The sequence below is a fragment of the Rhinopithecus roxellana genome, chromosome 11, assembly GCF_007565055.1.
Source record: "Rhinopithecus roxellana isolate Shanxi Qingling chromosome 11, ASM756505v1, whole genome shotgun sequence".
NCBI classification, from domain to species: Eukaryota; Metazoa; Chordata; class Mammalia; order Primates; family Cercopithecidae; genus Rhinopithecus; species Rhinopithecus roxellana.
The window spans coordinates 140,820,744-140,835,606 of NC_044559.1; the positions used below are offsets into that span (position 1 = coordinate 140,820,744).

At 36.6% G+C, this 14,863-nt stretch overlaps 1 non-coding gene and 1 pseudogene across 2 annotated transcripts in view; one reads left to right on the forward strand and one right to left on the reverse strand.

Moving 5' to 3' along the window:
• The window catches only part of LOC104670535, a 41,480-nt pseudogene that overhangs the window by 20,744 nt on the left and 5,873 nt on the right, over positions 1–14,863 (forward strand). The window lies entirely within an intron of this gene.
• Positions 7,087–7,192, reverse strand: LOC115900538. Its single transcript, XR_004060222.1, has one exon. It is a non-coding gene; the product is annotated as a U6 spliceosomal RNA (small nuclear RNA).

A 14,863-nucleotide genomic window follows, 5' to 3' on the forward strand; every position in this document is an offset into this window, starting at 1 on the left:
AGAACCTGGAATGCAGAGGTTGCAGTGAGCTGAGATTGCACCACTGCATTTAAGCATGGGCAACAGAGCAAGACTGTCTCAAAAAAAAAAAAAAAAAAAAAAATCAATTTATGTAACCTGCCACATCAACAGGCTACAGAAGAAAACCATATCATATCAATTGATGGACAAGAAGCATTTGATAAAATCCAACACCCATTCACGATAAAACTGAGCACAATAGGAATAGAGAGGAACTTCCTCAACTGGAAAAAAAAAAATCTACAAAAAAACTATTACTAAGATTGTAATGGTGAGACACTGGGTACTTTCTCCCTAGGATAAGGAAACAAGATGTCCTGTCTCCTTACTCTTACTCAACATCTCATTGGAAATTGTAGGTAATGCCATAAGACAGCAACGTAAGAGGCATACAGATGGACAAGGAAGAAATAAAACTTTCTTTGTTCGTGCAGCCATGATTGCCTAAGGAGGAAATTCTAAAGAACTCCCAAAACTATTAAGTCTTTATAGCAAAGTTGAAGGATAGAAGCTTAATATAGAAAAATCGGTTCCTTTTTTCATTATGTAGTTGTGTTATTTGTCTTTTTATTGTTGAGTTGTAAGAGTTTTTTACATACTCTGTGTACCAGTCGCTAATTACATATGTTATTAACCAATGTTTTTCTCCCATTTGTGCGTTGTCATTTTACTGTCTTTGTACTTGATAGCAAAATAATTTTTCATTCCATGAAGTCTAATTTGTTTTTTTCTTTTGTTGCTTGTATTTTTGGTATGTTATCTAAAAGGGCTTTGTCTATCTCCAGGGCATGAAGATCCACTCCTGTATTTTCTTTATGTAATGGCTTTTAAATGTAGACCTGTGATCCCTTTTCAATTAGTTTTTGTATATGTTGTGAGGAAAGGAATAATTTTGATTGTTTTGCATACAAATATTCAGTTGTCTCAGCATCATGTCTTGAAAAGGTGAGTTTTCTTTTTCCTTTTTTTTTTTTTTTTTTTTTTTTGAGACAGAATGTCACTCTGTTGCCCAGGCTGGAGTGCAGTGGTGTGATCTTGGCTCATTGCAACCTCCGTCCTCTGGGTTCAAGCAATTCTCCTGCCTCTGCCTCCTGAGTAACTGGGATTACAGGCATGCACCACCACACTTGGCTAATTTTTTTATATTTTTAGTAGAGATGGAGTTTCACCATATTGGCCAGGCTGGTCTCGAACTCCTGACCTTGTGATCTGCCCGCTTCAGCCTCCCAACATGCTAGGATTCAGGCATGAGCTACTATGCCCAGCCAAAAAGGTGATTTTTCAACATTAAATTGTCTTGTCTTGGCATCATTGTTGAAAACTACCTGAACATAATATATAGTAGTGTTTATTTATGAATTCTCAATTTTATTTCACATGTTTACCGCTATGCCAGTATCATACCATCTTGATTATTGTAATTTTGTAACAAATTTTCGAATTGAGAAGTGTATGTCTTCTAACTTTCTACTTTTTTTTTTTTTAAGATAGTTGTGATTATATTCAGTTCCCTAAATTTCCACATGAAATTTTAGACCAGCTTGTTAATTTCTTCAAAAAGGCAGATGGGATTTTGGTAGGGATGGTGTTGAATTTAGATATTAACTTGGCAGTTATTGCCATCTTAACCATATGAATACTATTCAGTGCCTTTCAATTTACTTAGGCTGTCTTTAATTTCTTCCATTATTGTTTTGTGGTTTTCAGACTATAATCTCTGCATTTCTTTGATTACAGTTATAAGTATTTTATTCTTTTTGATGCTATTGTAAATGGAATTTATTTATTTATTATTTGTTTGTTTATTTATTTATTTATTTTTTGAGACAGAGTTTTGCTCTTATTGCCCAGGGTGGAGGTCATTGTCACGATCTCGGCTCACTGCAACCTCTGCTTCTGGGATTCAAGTGATTCTGCTGTCTCAGCCTCCAAGTAGCTGGGACTATAGGCACATGCCACCATGCCTGGCTAACTTTTTTGTATTTTTAGTAGAGATGGGGTTTCACCATGTTGGCCAGGCTGGTCTCAACCTCCTGACATCAGGTGATCCACCCACCTCGGCATCCCAAAGTGCTGGGATTACCGGCTTGAGCCATTATGCCCCGTCAGAATTCTGTTTAAAATTTCATTTATGATTTGTTTGTTGTTAGTGAACTTGCACCCTGCAACATTGTTGAACTCTTTTATTAGTTTTAATATTGTTTTAGTAGATTATTTAAGATTTTCTATATGCACGAGGAGTCAACTGCAAATACAGATAGTTTCACTTTTTTTTTAAATCTGAATTCCTCTTCCCCTTGCTTTTCTTGACTAGAAGTCTCCTGTGTGATGTGTAACCAGCAAGAGGACATTCTTGTCTTTTTTTTGTTCTTAGAGTAAAATCATTGTACCTTTCATTATTTAGTGTAATGTTAGTGGTGGACTTTTTGTAGATGCCTTTAATCAGGCTGAGGAAGTTTAACTCTATTCCTGGTTTGCTGATTGTTTTCATAGAGAAGACGGGCATTGGATTGTGTTAAATACTTTTTCTCTATACCGAGATGATCACGTGGTTATTGTTTCTTTTCTACTTAACGTGGTGTATGAATTGATTTTCAAATGATAAACCAAACTTGCATTACTAGGATAAATCCCACTTGATCACTATATGTAATCCCTTTTATATACTATTATATTTTGTTGAGGATTTATAGGTCTGTAATCATGACACATGGATCTGTAGTTTTTTTCATGTCTGGTTTTGGTACCAGGGTAGTATTGGGATCATAGAATGAGCTGGCAAGTGTTTCTTCTTATTTTTTTTTTTTGGAGTTTTTGAGTAATTGATAATTCTTTTTAAATGTTTGATAAAATTCTCCAGTGAACCCATATGGATCTGTGTTTTGTTTCTGTTTTTGTAATGGAAAGTTTTCTTGTCTGTTTTTGTCTTTTTTGAGACAGGGTCTCACTATATTGCCCAGGCTGGAGTACAGTGGTGCAGTTATGGCTCACTGCAGCCTGACTTCCCAGGCTCAGGCAATTTTCCCACCTCAGCCTCCCAAGTAGTTGGGACTACAGGCATATGTCACCACACCCAGCTAATTTTTTGTATGTTTTTTTGTAGAGATGGGGTTTCACCATGTTGCTGGGCTGGTCTCAAACTCCTGAGTTCAAGTGATCCACCTGCCTTGGCCTCCCAAAGTGGTGTGATTACAGGCATGAGCCACTGCATCCCACTTGTAATGGGGAGTTTTAAATTTACAACTTCACTCTTTTTACTTGCATAAGTCATTTCAGATTTTTCTTTTTCTTCTTGAGTTGGTTTTAGTCGTTTTTGTTTTATGGATATTTCCATTTTGTTGAAGTTAATTTGTTGGCATACATTGTTCCTACCATTCTTTGTAATTATTTTTAGTTCTGTAAGAGTACTAGTAATAAATACATCGTTAATCTCTGCGTTTAGCAATTTGAATCTTCTTTTTTTTTTTTTTTTTCAATGTCAGTCTAGTTAGAGGTTTGTATATTTTATTGATCTTTTCCAGGAATCAGCTATTGTTTTTCTGTTCTCTAGTTCATTAATTTTTACTCTATAATCTTTATGCTTTCCTGTCTTCTGCTTGCTTTGGGTTTGTATTGCTGCTCCTATCCAGTGTTTTAAGGTGGAAAATTATTGATTTGAGATCTTTTTTAACATGGTAATTACAGATACAAATCTGTCTCTAAGCATTGCTTTATCTGTGTTTCAGAAGCTTGAGTATGTCTTCATTTTTATCTCAAAGCATTTTTTAAAATTTCCCTTCTTATTGCTTGACTCTTTTTTTTTTTAACTTTGGAATGTGTTATATAATTTGTGCACATTTGCGCATTCTCAAAATTCCTTTGTCTTACTGATTGGTAATTTCCACTGTGGTCAGAGAATCATTTTAAATTTATTCTGTGGAATGTTTCATGTGTACTTTTGAAGAATACCTTATTCCACTGTTTTTGAGTGGAATGTTCTGTCTGCATCTCATAGATGTGGTTGCTTTAGAGTGTCCTCTATATTTTCTGTTGCCATGTTTATATTGTGCCCAGTTGTCCTAACCATTATTGAAAATGGGGTATTACAGTTTTGCAGTTAGTATCGTAGACTTGTGTATTTTTTCTTTTAATTCTGTCAGTTTTTGCTACACATGCTTTGAGGCTGTGTTAGTAGTACATATGCTTAGAATTGTTATGTCTTCTTTATTGATTGACCCTTTTATTGTTATATTAATAAAATTCCCCTCTTTATCCCTAGTAAAATTTTTGTATTGAAGTGTATTTTGTGTGATATTAGGATAGCTACTCCAGCCTTATAGGTGCCATGTGCCTGATATATCTTTTTCTGTTTTCAAATTTTCAGTCTCTTATAGACAGCACATGTTTGGATTTTCACACTTTCGACAACCTGAGAATTGTTGCTTTTTGATTGGATTTTCAAATCATTCCCTTTTTCCTGTTGTTATTGCTATACAGATGGTTCCTGACTTACAGTGGTTTGACTTATGATTTTTTAACTTTTCAATGAGTTTATTGGGTTGTGTATGTTCAGGATTTACGAAGGTTCAACTTACTATTTTTTCTAACGTTACTAGAATGTATTCCCATTTTAAGTGGAAAAACAGTATTTTTAACTAATTTGACTAGTATCAGGATGTAACTTGATGGTAAGTCAAGGAGCATCTGTAGTTGGATTTACTTCTGCCATCTTTGTTTTTGGTCTCGTGCTTTTTTGATACTCTATTCCTTTTACTTCTGATTTCTTTTACATGACATGAGTATATTTTATTTTATTATTTTTATAGGTTTCGAGAGTACAAGTGCAGTTTGGTTACCCAGACATGTCGCATAGAGGTGAAGTCTGGGCTTTTAGTGTGGCCATCAGCAGAATAGTATACATTGCACCCATCAAGTAATTTCTTATCCTTCACCCTCCTCCTCACCCCTGCAAGTCTCCAGTGTCTCTCATTCCACTCTGTATGTTTATGTGTACATAACATGAAATGAATATATTTTAGTATAACGTTTTAATTTTTAAAATTACTGTGTCCCTTTGAAAATTTATTTACGTAGTGGTTGCTCTAGAACTTACCTAATAAATCTTACCTTACCAAAATCTACTTCAGATTTCTACTACCTTAACTCTAGTAAAATACAGAAACACTACTTATATATAGCTCTATTTCATCTTCTCCATTTGTTATTTTTATATATAGTACATATATATTTAAAATCCAACAATATATTTTTATATAGACTGAGCATCCCAAATCCGAAAATCTCAAATGCTCCAAAATCTGAAACTGAGTGCCAACATGCTCAACATGCTCAAAGGAAATGCTTGTTGGAGTAATTCAGATTTTAGATTTCTGGATTTGGGAAGCTCAACCAGTAAGTATAATGTAAACATTCCAAAATTTGGAAAAAATCTAAAGTCAGAAACACTTTTGATGCCAAGCATTTCAGATAAGGGATACTCAACCTGTAATTGTTACTTTGTGTCATCTGATGTCTTTTTTTTTTTTCTTTTTTAACTTTAAGTTCTGTGATACATGTGCAGAACGTGGAGGTTTGTTGCATAGGTATATGAGTGCCATGGTGGTTGACCCAACCTCTTTAAGTTTCCTCCCCTCGCCCCCCACCCCTCAACAGGCTCCAGTGTGTATTGTTCCCTTCCCTGTGTTCATGTGTTGATACCTTTTAAAGAAGCTGAAAGAAAGATAGGAGTATCTATTCATAGAGTTTGTTATACTAACCTTCTTATTCATCATTTCTGCTTTAATTCATTTGTTTGTGTGGATTCTGAGTTACCATCTAGTGTAATTTCCTTACTCCAGCACAGATTTGTTCCTCTGTCTTTTTTTTTTTTCCCCTGAGATGGAGTCTCGCTTTGTCGCCCAGACTGGAGTGCAGTGGCATGATCTGGGTTCACTGTAACCTCCGTCTACTGGGTTCAGGCGATTCTCCTGTCTCAGCCTCCCAAGTAGCTGGGATTACGGGCATGCGCCAACACACCCAGCTCATTTTTGTGTTTTTAGTAGAGACGTGGTTTCGCCATGTTAGCCGGTCTGGTCTCTAACTCCTGACCACAGGTGAGCTGCCTACCTGGGCCTCCTAAAGTGCTGAGATTACAGGCGTGAGCCACCACACCCAGCCACTCTGTTTATTTTTTTGCTTTATTCTTTTTTTTTTTTTTGCTTTATTATTTGTTTCCTTGTTTATAAATGTATTTATTTATTTTTGAAACAGAGTCTCTCTGAGTCATTGTGAGGCTTGGGTGCAGTGGTAGGATCACAGCTCATTGCAGCCTCAGCCTCCTGGACTCAAACAATACTCCCACCTCAGCCTCCTGAGTAGCTGAGACTAGACGTGTGTGCCACTATGCCCGGCTAATTAAACCAATTTTATTTTTTAGAGATGGGGTCTCAGCATGTTGCCTAAGCTGATCTTGAACTCCTGGGCTTAACTGATCTCCTGCTTCAGCCTCGCAAAGTGTTGGGATTACTGGCGTGAGCCACCGTGCCTGGCCTGCCTTATTGTTAAATATATTGCGTTTCTATATGTTATAGGTCCAACAATACAGTTATAAACATTGACTTATACATATTTGCTTATTAAATTGGGTAGGAAAAGAAAGAAAAATGTGCCTCTTTTACTCTCTCGTATCACTGCCTTTACCCACAATAATTGTGGATTTGAACTAGTGTTTGGAATCTCTTGTTTTCACCCTAAAGAACTTCTTTTCTTTCTTTTATGGTTAATCTACTAGCAGTGGATTCTCAAGTTTTTTTGGTTTCTATTTGTTTTTTAATTTGAGGACTTTAAATTTTCACCCTCTGTTTTGCAAATAGTTCTGCTATTTTAGGGGACAGGTTATTAAAAAATTTTTTTTTCAGTACACTGAATATGTCATCCTGCCTCCTTCTAACCTCTACTGTCTCTGATGACAAGCCATATGTTAATCTTAGGACATTCCCTTGCATGTGAGGAATTGTATTTCTCTTGATGCTTTCAAGATTTTCTCTTCGTCAACAGATTTGCAAGTTTTTGGCGTCTTTTTTTTTTTTAATAATGGAAAACTTCACGAACTTGTGTGTCATTCTTGTGTAGCTGCTATGCTAATCTTCTTTGTATTGTTCCAGTTTTAGTATATGTGTTGCAAAGTGAGCATAGCCATTCATTTGTTTGAATATTTTTTCTGCTACTTGATTATTTTTCCACTCCTTCTGGTACTTCTGTTATGAATATATTGGTGTAGTTAATGGTGTTCCTCATTTTTTTGAGGGTTTCTTCATTTTTCATCACTCTTATTTCTCTGTTCTTTAGATTACTTAATCTCTATTGAGCCATCTTCAAGTTTACTGATTATTTTGCCAGCTACAACCTTTTTTTTCTATCTTTTTCTTTTTCTTTTTTTTTTTTTTTTTTGAGATGAAGTTTTGCTCTTTTTGCCCATGCTGCAGTGCAGTGGCACTATCTTGGCTCACTGTAACCTCCGCCTCCCGGGTTCAAGCAATTCTCGTGCCTCAATCTCCAGAGTAGCTGGGATTACAGGCACGTGAGCTACCATGCTCAATTTTTTTTGTATTTTTAGTAGAGACAGGGTTTCACCATGTTGGTCAGGCTGGTCTCAAACTCCTGACCTCAGATGATTTGCCTGCCTCGGCCTCCCAAAGTGCTGGGATTACAGGCATGAGCCACCCCACCCAGCCCAATCTTTTGGTGAGTCATTCTAGTGAGTTTTCCATTGCATTTATAATATTTGAATCCAGAATTTTCATTGTATTCTTTTCTGTCTTCTTACTGATATTTTTCTGTTTGATGAGGCATCATCATACCTTCCTTTTCTGAGTAGTGTTTCTTTGCGAGCATATTTGTTTTCATTTTTATTTTTATTTTTTATTTTGATATGGTCTCACTCTGTCTCCCAGGCTGGAGTTCACAGGCATGATCTCAGCTCACTGCAACCTTCGCCTCCCAGGTTCAAGCCATTCTCTTGCCTCAGCCTCCAGAGTAACTGGGATTACAAGTGCTTGCCACCACACCCAGCTAATTTTTGTATTTTTAGTAGAGACAGGGTTTCACCACGTTGGCCAGGTTGGTCTTGAACTCCTGACCTCAGGTGACCTACCTGCCTCGACCTCCCAAAGTACTGGGATTACAGGTGTGAGCCACTGTGCCCGGCCTGAACATATTTATAATAGCTGCTTTGAGGTCAGCTAAGTCTGATATCCAGATCTTCTCTAGGGCAGTTGCTGTTGCCTACCGTTTTTCCTGTATATAGGTGACAGTCTCCCATTTGTTTGTATGTCTTGTAATTTTTTTGTTGAAGAATAGACATTTTAGAGAATACTTTGTGCTTTCTCTAGATAGTGGTTCCTCTATTCTCTCTAGGCTTGTTATTGTTTCTTATTAGGTGACTTGACTGTACTATTTGAGAGAAGCTTTTTCACTCCCATTGGGTTCTCATTGATGTTGCTTGTCAGATGGCTCCTCCTTAGAAATGCACACTGTCTTTAGGATGGCAGTGGTGTTAACATTGCTGTCTTTGAGTGTCTCTTTCTGTGATGACTGTGTTAGCCTCTACTGATTGCTGTCATACTGCTCTGCTGTTTTCAACACTGTTCTGGTCCACATGTTGCTCTTAGTTTGCTGTTGTTAAATTTGGGTTCTTTCTAGAGGGTTGTCTTTGAGGCTTTGAGTTTGCTTTTTATGTTGCCATTCTGAAAGTCACCTCCTAGAAAACATAAATTTAAAAATCATTACTGTGGAGAATCTGTGTATGCATTTGTATGAGTGTCTCTGGTAGATGGGAACACATCTAATTGCCCTGGATGTCTCTTCTTAGCCATCTCTTTCCCTTGCTCTCTCCAGTAAACTTTCAGTTAGTCTGTGGATTAACTTGTTTCTGTCATAGAACTGCCACCCTCTTCTTAATTGGTTATCATTGAATTTCCATCCTTTTTGAGGGTGACCTCAGGCTTGTACTCACCCACACTCTGTTCTGAACAAAGTGAGTTTTCTGGAGGAGAGTTTTGGAACTCTCTGTCCTGTCCTGACAGCTGGCCCTAGGTGAGAGTCCTACTCCATTATATGGGATCTGGAGGCTACAGCAGTGTTTTGCTTTTCTCTGGATGGATGACACTGTACTTAATGATCAGGGATCTGGGTTGGGGCAGTAGTCTCTGGTCTTCTTGGTTTATTTTGGAATCTGTTCTCAATGAGCTAGGTGGGCATTGTACTCCACTATTCTAGACTGCCATGACTGGGCTGGATATTTTAATTGGGGTGGTGGAGGAAGCTGGCTCAAGGCCTTTTGGCAGTTCTTTCTTAGAACTTGAAGCTGTGGGGATTGAGAGGTGCTGTTGGCTTGCAAGAGATAGATGCACACAGAGAGAGGTCTGGAGATCTATAAAGGGGCCTCCATGAATGTTCAGCAAAGTACTAATCAGCTCATGTATATGAGGAAATGAGTGAAATAACTTTTAAAAAGAATCAGAGGTAACAGTACACAGTACTCACATAGGGCCGGGAAAAGGACTGATCCTGCCAGCCAGAGTGGAAAAACTCATAGTTCAGAGTATTGGGTAGAGTGTTCAGAAAGGTCTTTTCTCCGTAGTGAGGAGTAATGTTCCCCAAACTGAGCACTGCTTCAGATTTGCCTAACAAATCATAAAAGCAAGACCTGAAAGTGTCACATTGTTTCCAAGAGACTTAAGTGCATTCTAGAGCAAAGCACAAAAATGCTTGTAGGAAGCCAAAAGTACCCAGCATCCAACCAAGTAAAACTCTCAGTCTTCCATCCATTGAAATATTACCAGACTTACAGACATATGGGAAAACATGAGCTTTCTCAAAGAGACTAACCAGGAAATTGAAATGGACTCAGAATTGCCATAGATAGTAGAATTAACTGACAAGTTCACTGAAAACAGTATTAAAATTAGGTTCCATATGTTCTAAAACTTAATTAGAGGCACGAAAGATTTAAAAAAAGAACCCAAATCAAAATTCAGTATAACAGAAAAGATAGAAGTCAAATTTCTAGAAATGAAATGAAAACTATAATGCTTGAGATGAAAAATACATGGCCAGCCTTTGGTGTCTCACACCTGTAATCCCTGCACTTTGGGAGGCCAAGGCAGGTGGATCTCCTGAGCTCAGGAGTTTGAGACCAGCCTGGGCAACATGGTGAAACCTCGTCTGTAGTAAAAATGCAACAACAAAAAAATTAGCTGGGTGTGTTGGTGCATGCCTGTGGTCCTAGCTACTTGGGAGGCTGAGGTGGGAGGATCACTTGAGCTTGGGAGGTGGATGTTTCAGTGAGCCAAGATTGCGCTTCTGCACTGCAGCCGGGGTGACGGAGTGAGACCCTGTCTCCCCACTCCCGAAGAAAGAATAACACATAGGGCAAGAACTGATGGCAGTTTAAACATTGCAGAAGAAAAAGTTTAGTGAACTTGAACACATAGTAATAGAAGCCATCCAAATGAAACAGAGAAAAAGCATATTTGAAAAATAAGCAAGCCCTTGTGCCGGGTGCAGTGGCTCATGCCTGTAATCCCAAAACTTTGGGAGGCCAAGGCGGGTGGATCACGAGGTCTAGAGATCAAGATTTTCTTGGCCAACATGGTGAAACCCCGTCTGTACTAAAAATACAAAAATTAGCTGGGCATGGTGGCAGGTACCTGTAGTCCCAGCTACTCGGGAGGCTGAGGCAGGAGAATCACTTGAACACGGGAGGCGGAGGCTGCAGTGAGCCGAGATTGCACCACTGCACTCCAGCCTGGCGACAGAGTGAGACTCTGTCTCAACGAAAAAAGCAAGCCCCTGTGAGCTTTAGGAGAATTTCAAGTAGTCTCTAACACACATGGAATTGGAGTCTCTAAAAGGAAAGTGGGAAAAGAACAGAAAACAATTTTAAGAATGATTAAAAAATTTCCAAATGTGATGGGAACCTACCAATGTAAGAAGCTCATCAAACCCTGAGCACAGGGAGGCATGAAGAAAACTACACCAAGCCTCATGAATCATAACCAGAATGCTCTAAATCAGTGTTAAAATGAAATCCTCAAAGCAGTCAGAGACAAAGGACGTTTTATGGAGGAACAAAGGTAAGGATGATAGCAGATTTCTCCTTAAATGAGGCAACAGAGAAAATAGTAGAATATTAATTTTAGTTTTAAAAGCAAAAAACTCAATGTAGAGTTGTATACTTGGTAAAAGTAGCTATAAGAAACAGTGAAGAAATAAGGATGTTCCAGATAAACAAAGCTGAAAGATTTCCTCTCCAGCAGACCCGCACCACAAGAGGTGTTCTGATGTCTGATGGAAATCTGGATCTACCCAGGGGGATGAAGAACAGGAAATGTTGACTACTTGGATGTGTATACAAGATATTTTTCTTTATGTAAATCTCTAAAAGATATTGACTTTATACAAAAATAACATCAAATGTATTGTGGGGTTTATAACATATTTAAAATATATGACAATCACAGCCTAAAAAGGCTATGAAAAGGAAGTAAAGTATATATTATTGGAAGATTCCTATATGTACTATTACTGAAAAGTGCACTGACTAAAGGTTTTATAAACATTGATGATCCCAGAAAATATAAATGATCTAAAACACCCCATTTAAAGGCAGAGATTTCTGGATAAGATAAATAAAAATAAGATCCAATCATGCTGCCTATAAAGGAAACATGTTAGATTCAGAGACAAATAGATATACAAAAAGAATGGGAAAAGATATAGAATGGTAAAATTATTCACAAGGCTGCAGTGCTGTGACAGCCAGATGAAGTAGCTTTCAGAGCCAGGAATACCAGTGATAAAGATTTTTTTCCTATTGATAGAGATCAGTTTATCAAGAGGATTTAACAATCCTAAACTTAGGTTAGTTACAGATTTGCAAAATATTTTAAGCAAAATCTGATAGACGTGGAAGGATAAATAGAACCACAGTTATAATCAGAGGTTTTAGCATCCTTTTAATAATTTATAAAACAGGAAATGGAAAAGGAGCAAAGATATAATAGACTTAACCCTAAATAACTTGACATTTATAAAATATCTTCTGCACCCTCCTCCCCAAATAAAACAGTGGAATATACATTCTTTCCAAGGGCAGATGAATGAATATATTTACAAAGGTAAATCACATTCTTGATTATAAAACAAACCTTAATAAATGTAAAAGGATTGAAGTCATATATTTTCTCCCACCATAAGCGGTTTAAATTTAGTTAAATTAAAAATCAGTAACAGAAGTATCTAAAAAATCCCTAATAGTTGGAAACTGAATATACTTCTACATAATGGATGCTTCAAAGAAGAGTTAGAAGAGGAAATTAGAAAGTATTTTGAACTTTGGGTTAATGAAAACAGAATTTATGGGAAATGTACTTGTAAGAAATTTAGATATAGGAAATATGAAATACATATAATACTCATTGATTTCATTGTTTTCCATTTTGATCCTTACTCCTTTTTTCTACTTACTTTTGAGTTTAATTTATTTTTTTCTAACTTTTTAAGGTGGAAGCACCTGAGGTCATTAATTTGAGATCTTTCTTACGCAACACAAATAAGCATTGTGTGTGCTTGTATTATGTGCGTATATATCCACTATCTGTAAATGCATATATGAAGTTTCCACAATATTTAAATGCATATATGAAGTTTCTCATATATGGGATGTAATGTATTATGTGTAATATATATTAAACATATTATGAAGTTTAACTTGTGTTGAATAAGAAGAAAGGTCTAAATCAATGGTCTCAGCTACTTGCACTTTGAGAATGTAGAAAAGAAGACAAATCCATGTAGTAGTAGAAGAAAAGAAATAACAAAAAACAAAATGGAGAACAATATAATCTGTAAAAACAGAAAAACAATTGAGAAAATCAGTGAAATCAAAAGCTGTTTCATCAAGATCGATAAAATGGATAAACTTCTAGGCGGAACAGGTTATCCATATCAAAAATAAGAATGATATATCACTGAAATTCTATGGATATTATGAGGGAAGTGAGGGAATACTATACCTGTAAGTTATCAATTTGACGATTTTGATGAGATGAACAGTTTCCTCCAAATAAATAGCTACTACTGCTTACTCCAAAACAAATAGATAACCTTTCCACAAAGAAAACTCCGGGTCCCCAGATGCTTCAGTAGTGAATTCCAGCAAACAATTAACAGTACCAATTCTATACAGACTTCACCAGAAAATCCAAGAAGAGGGAATACTTCCTAAATCATTCTTTGAGTCCAGCATTGCCCTAATAACAAAACCAGACAGAGACATTGCAAGGAAAGAAAGCTGTAGACCTGTGTCCTTCATGAACATAAATTCAAAAACTCTAGGGATTGGAAACCAGTGGCATATAACAAGGTTATTAATACCTCATGACCAAGTGTGGTTAATCCCTGGCAGGCTTTTTCAACATTTGAAAAACAGTCAGTGTAATTCCCTGTGTCTAAGCCAACTTCATGGTTAGGTAACCTGTGCAGTCACATGTTGCTACACTCTTGTAAGAAGGGATCCTGTACTTCGCTTAGTGCCCTGTTGTTGCCATCTTGAAGTTCTTCACAGTTTTATTTTTGAACTTGTGATTTGTATGTGAAGTTTGATGGACACTGGACTATGTGTGCAAGTAGACAGGATACTTGAGGGGCAGTGCCCTACTAAGCTGTTGGTCTGTGTAGTATGGCCTGGGAGTGTCCTGGAATTGTGTGTAGGTGGCCAAGGCAATGACCTTTGTCTGCATTGGTTGCAGCAGCAGCAAACTCACAAACAGTTGCACCCCAAAGAGGACCCACAGTGTGAGGCTGGCTTGCTTGTCTCTCTCCTAAGTCTGTCCCTCTGACATTCTTAGGAAATACTAATTTTCTGAGCTGAGTACTGGGACAGTAACCTCCAGCTTTCAGGCAGTCATCATTGTCAGTAAAGTATTAGAAAATAAAAGCATACTTGTGGACATTGTGTTAAGGGACACTAGGCAGTTACTAGAATTCTTTGGAGTGCAGGTTCTCTGGTCTTAAGAGCTGCTGCAACATTGCAAAGCAAATATCCACGGGCTTAGAAATAGGAATTTCGTTTGATGGGAGAGAACATTATTTTCGTATAAAATTCTGGTTGAAACAAATCAGTTTTAAAAATAGTTTTGTTTTTTTTTTTTTGCATTTGAAAATATAGCAATACACTGCACAAACAGGTGTTTCCAATTATATGCAAATTATGAAGCCATTTTTGGTTTCTTATACAAGATGTAGGAAATGTCAGAGGAAACATTAAAATGCCATTGTATAAATTTACATGTAAAATTGAATTCAGTTTTGTACAAAACTAATATTCACGAAGAATTTCAGAGAGCTGCTACTCCAGTCTTTGTCTATATATACCAAAACTTGTATTTTTTTAACTTTTATTGTACAATAATGTATCAGAAATCAGAAATTTAGCCCATATTGCCACAACGTATAAAGAACCAACAGGTCCCTAATGATTGCATCAGCTGAAAAAATCAACCTTCTCAAATACAAAATAGCAAAAATTACTTATCTTGCATTTGCCAAGAATACATATTACTTTCTATTACATATTGAAAATGAAGTTGCTAAAAATATAAATTTTGATGACTTAATAAATGAATTTGCAAAAAGAGTGCCAGAAAATCTTATGATCAGTCAAGATATATTAACAAACTATTAGTAATTATTGTATTATTTAAAGTTATTACAACAAAACTTTTTTGTGATTATAAATTTATGTTGTTTTAGATTACTATTATACCTATTACATTTTACAAGTAATAAAATATATTAAAAG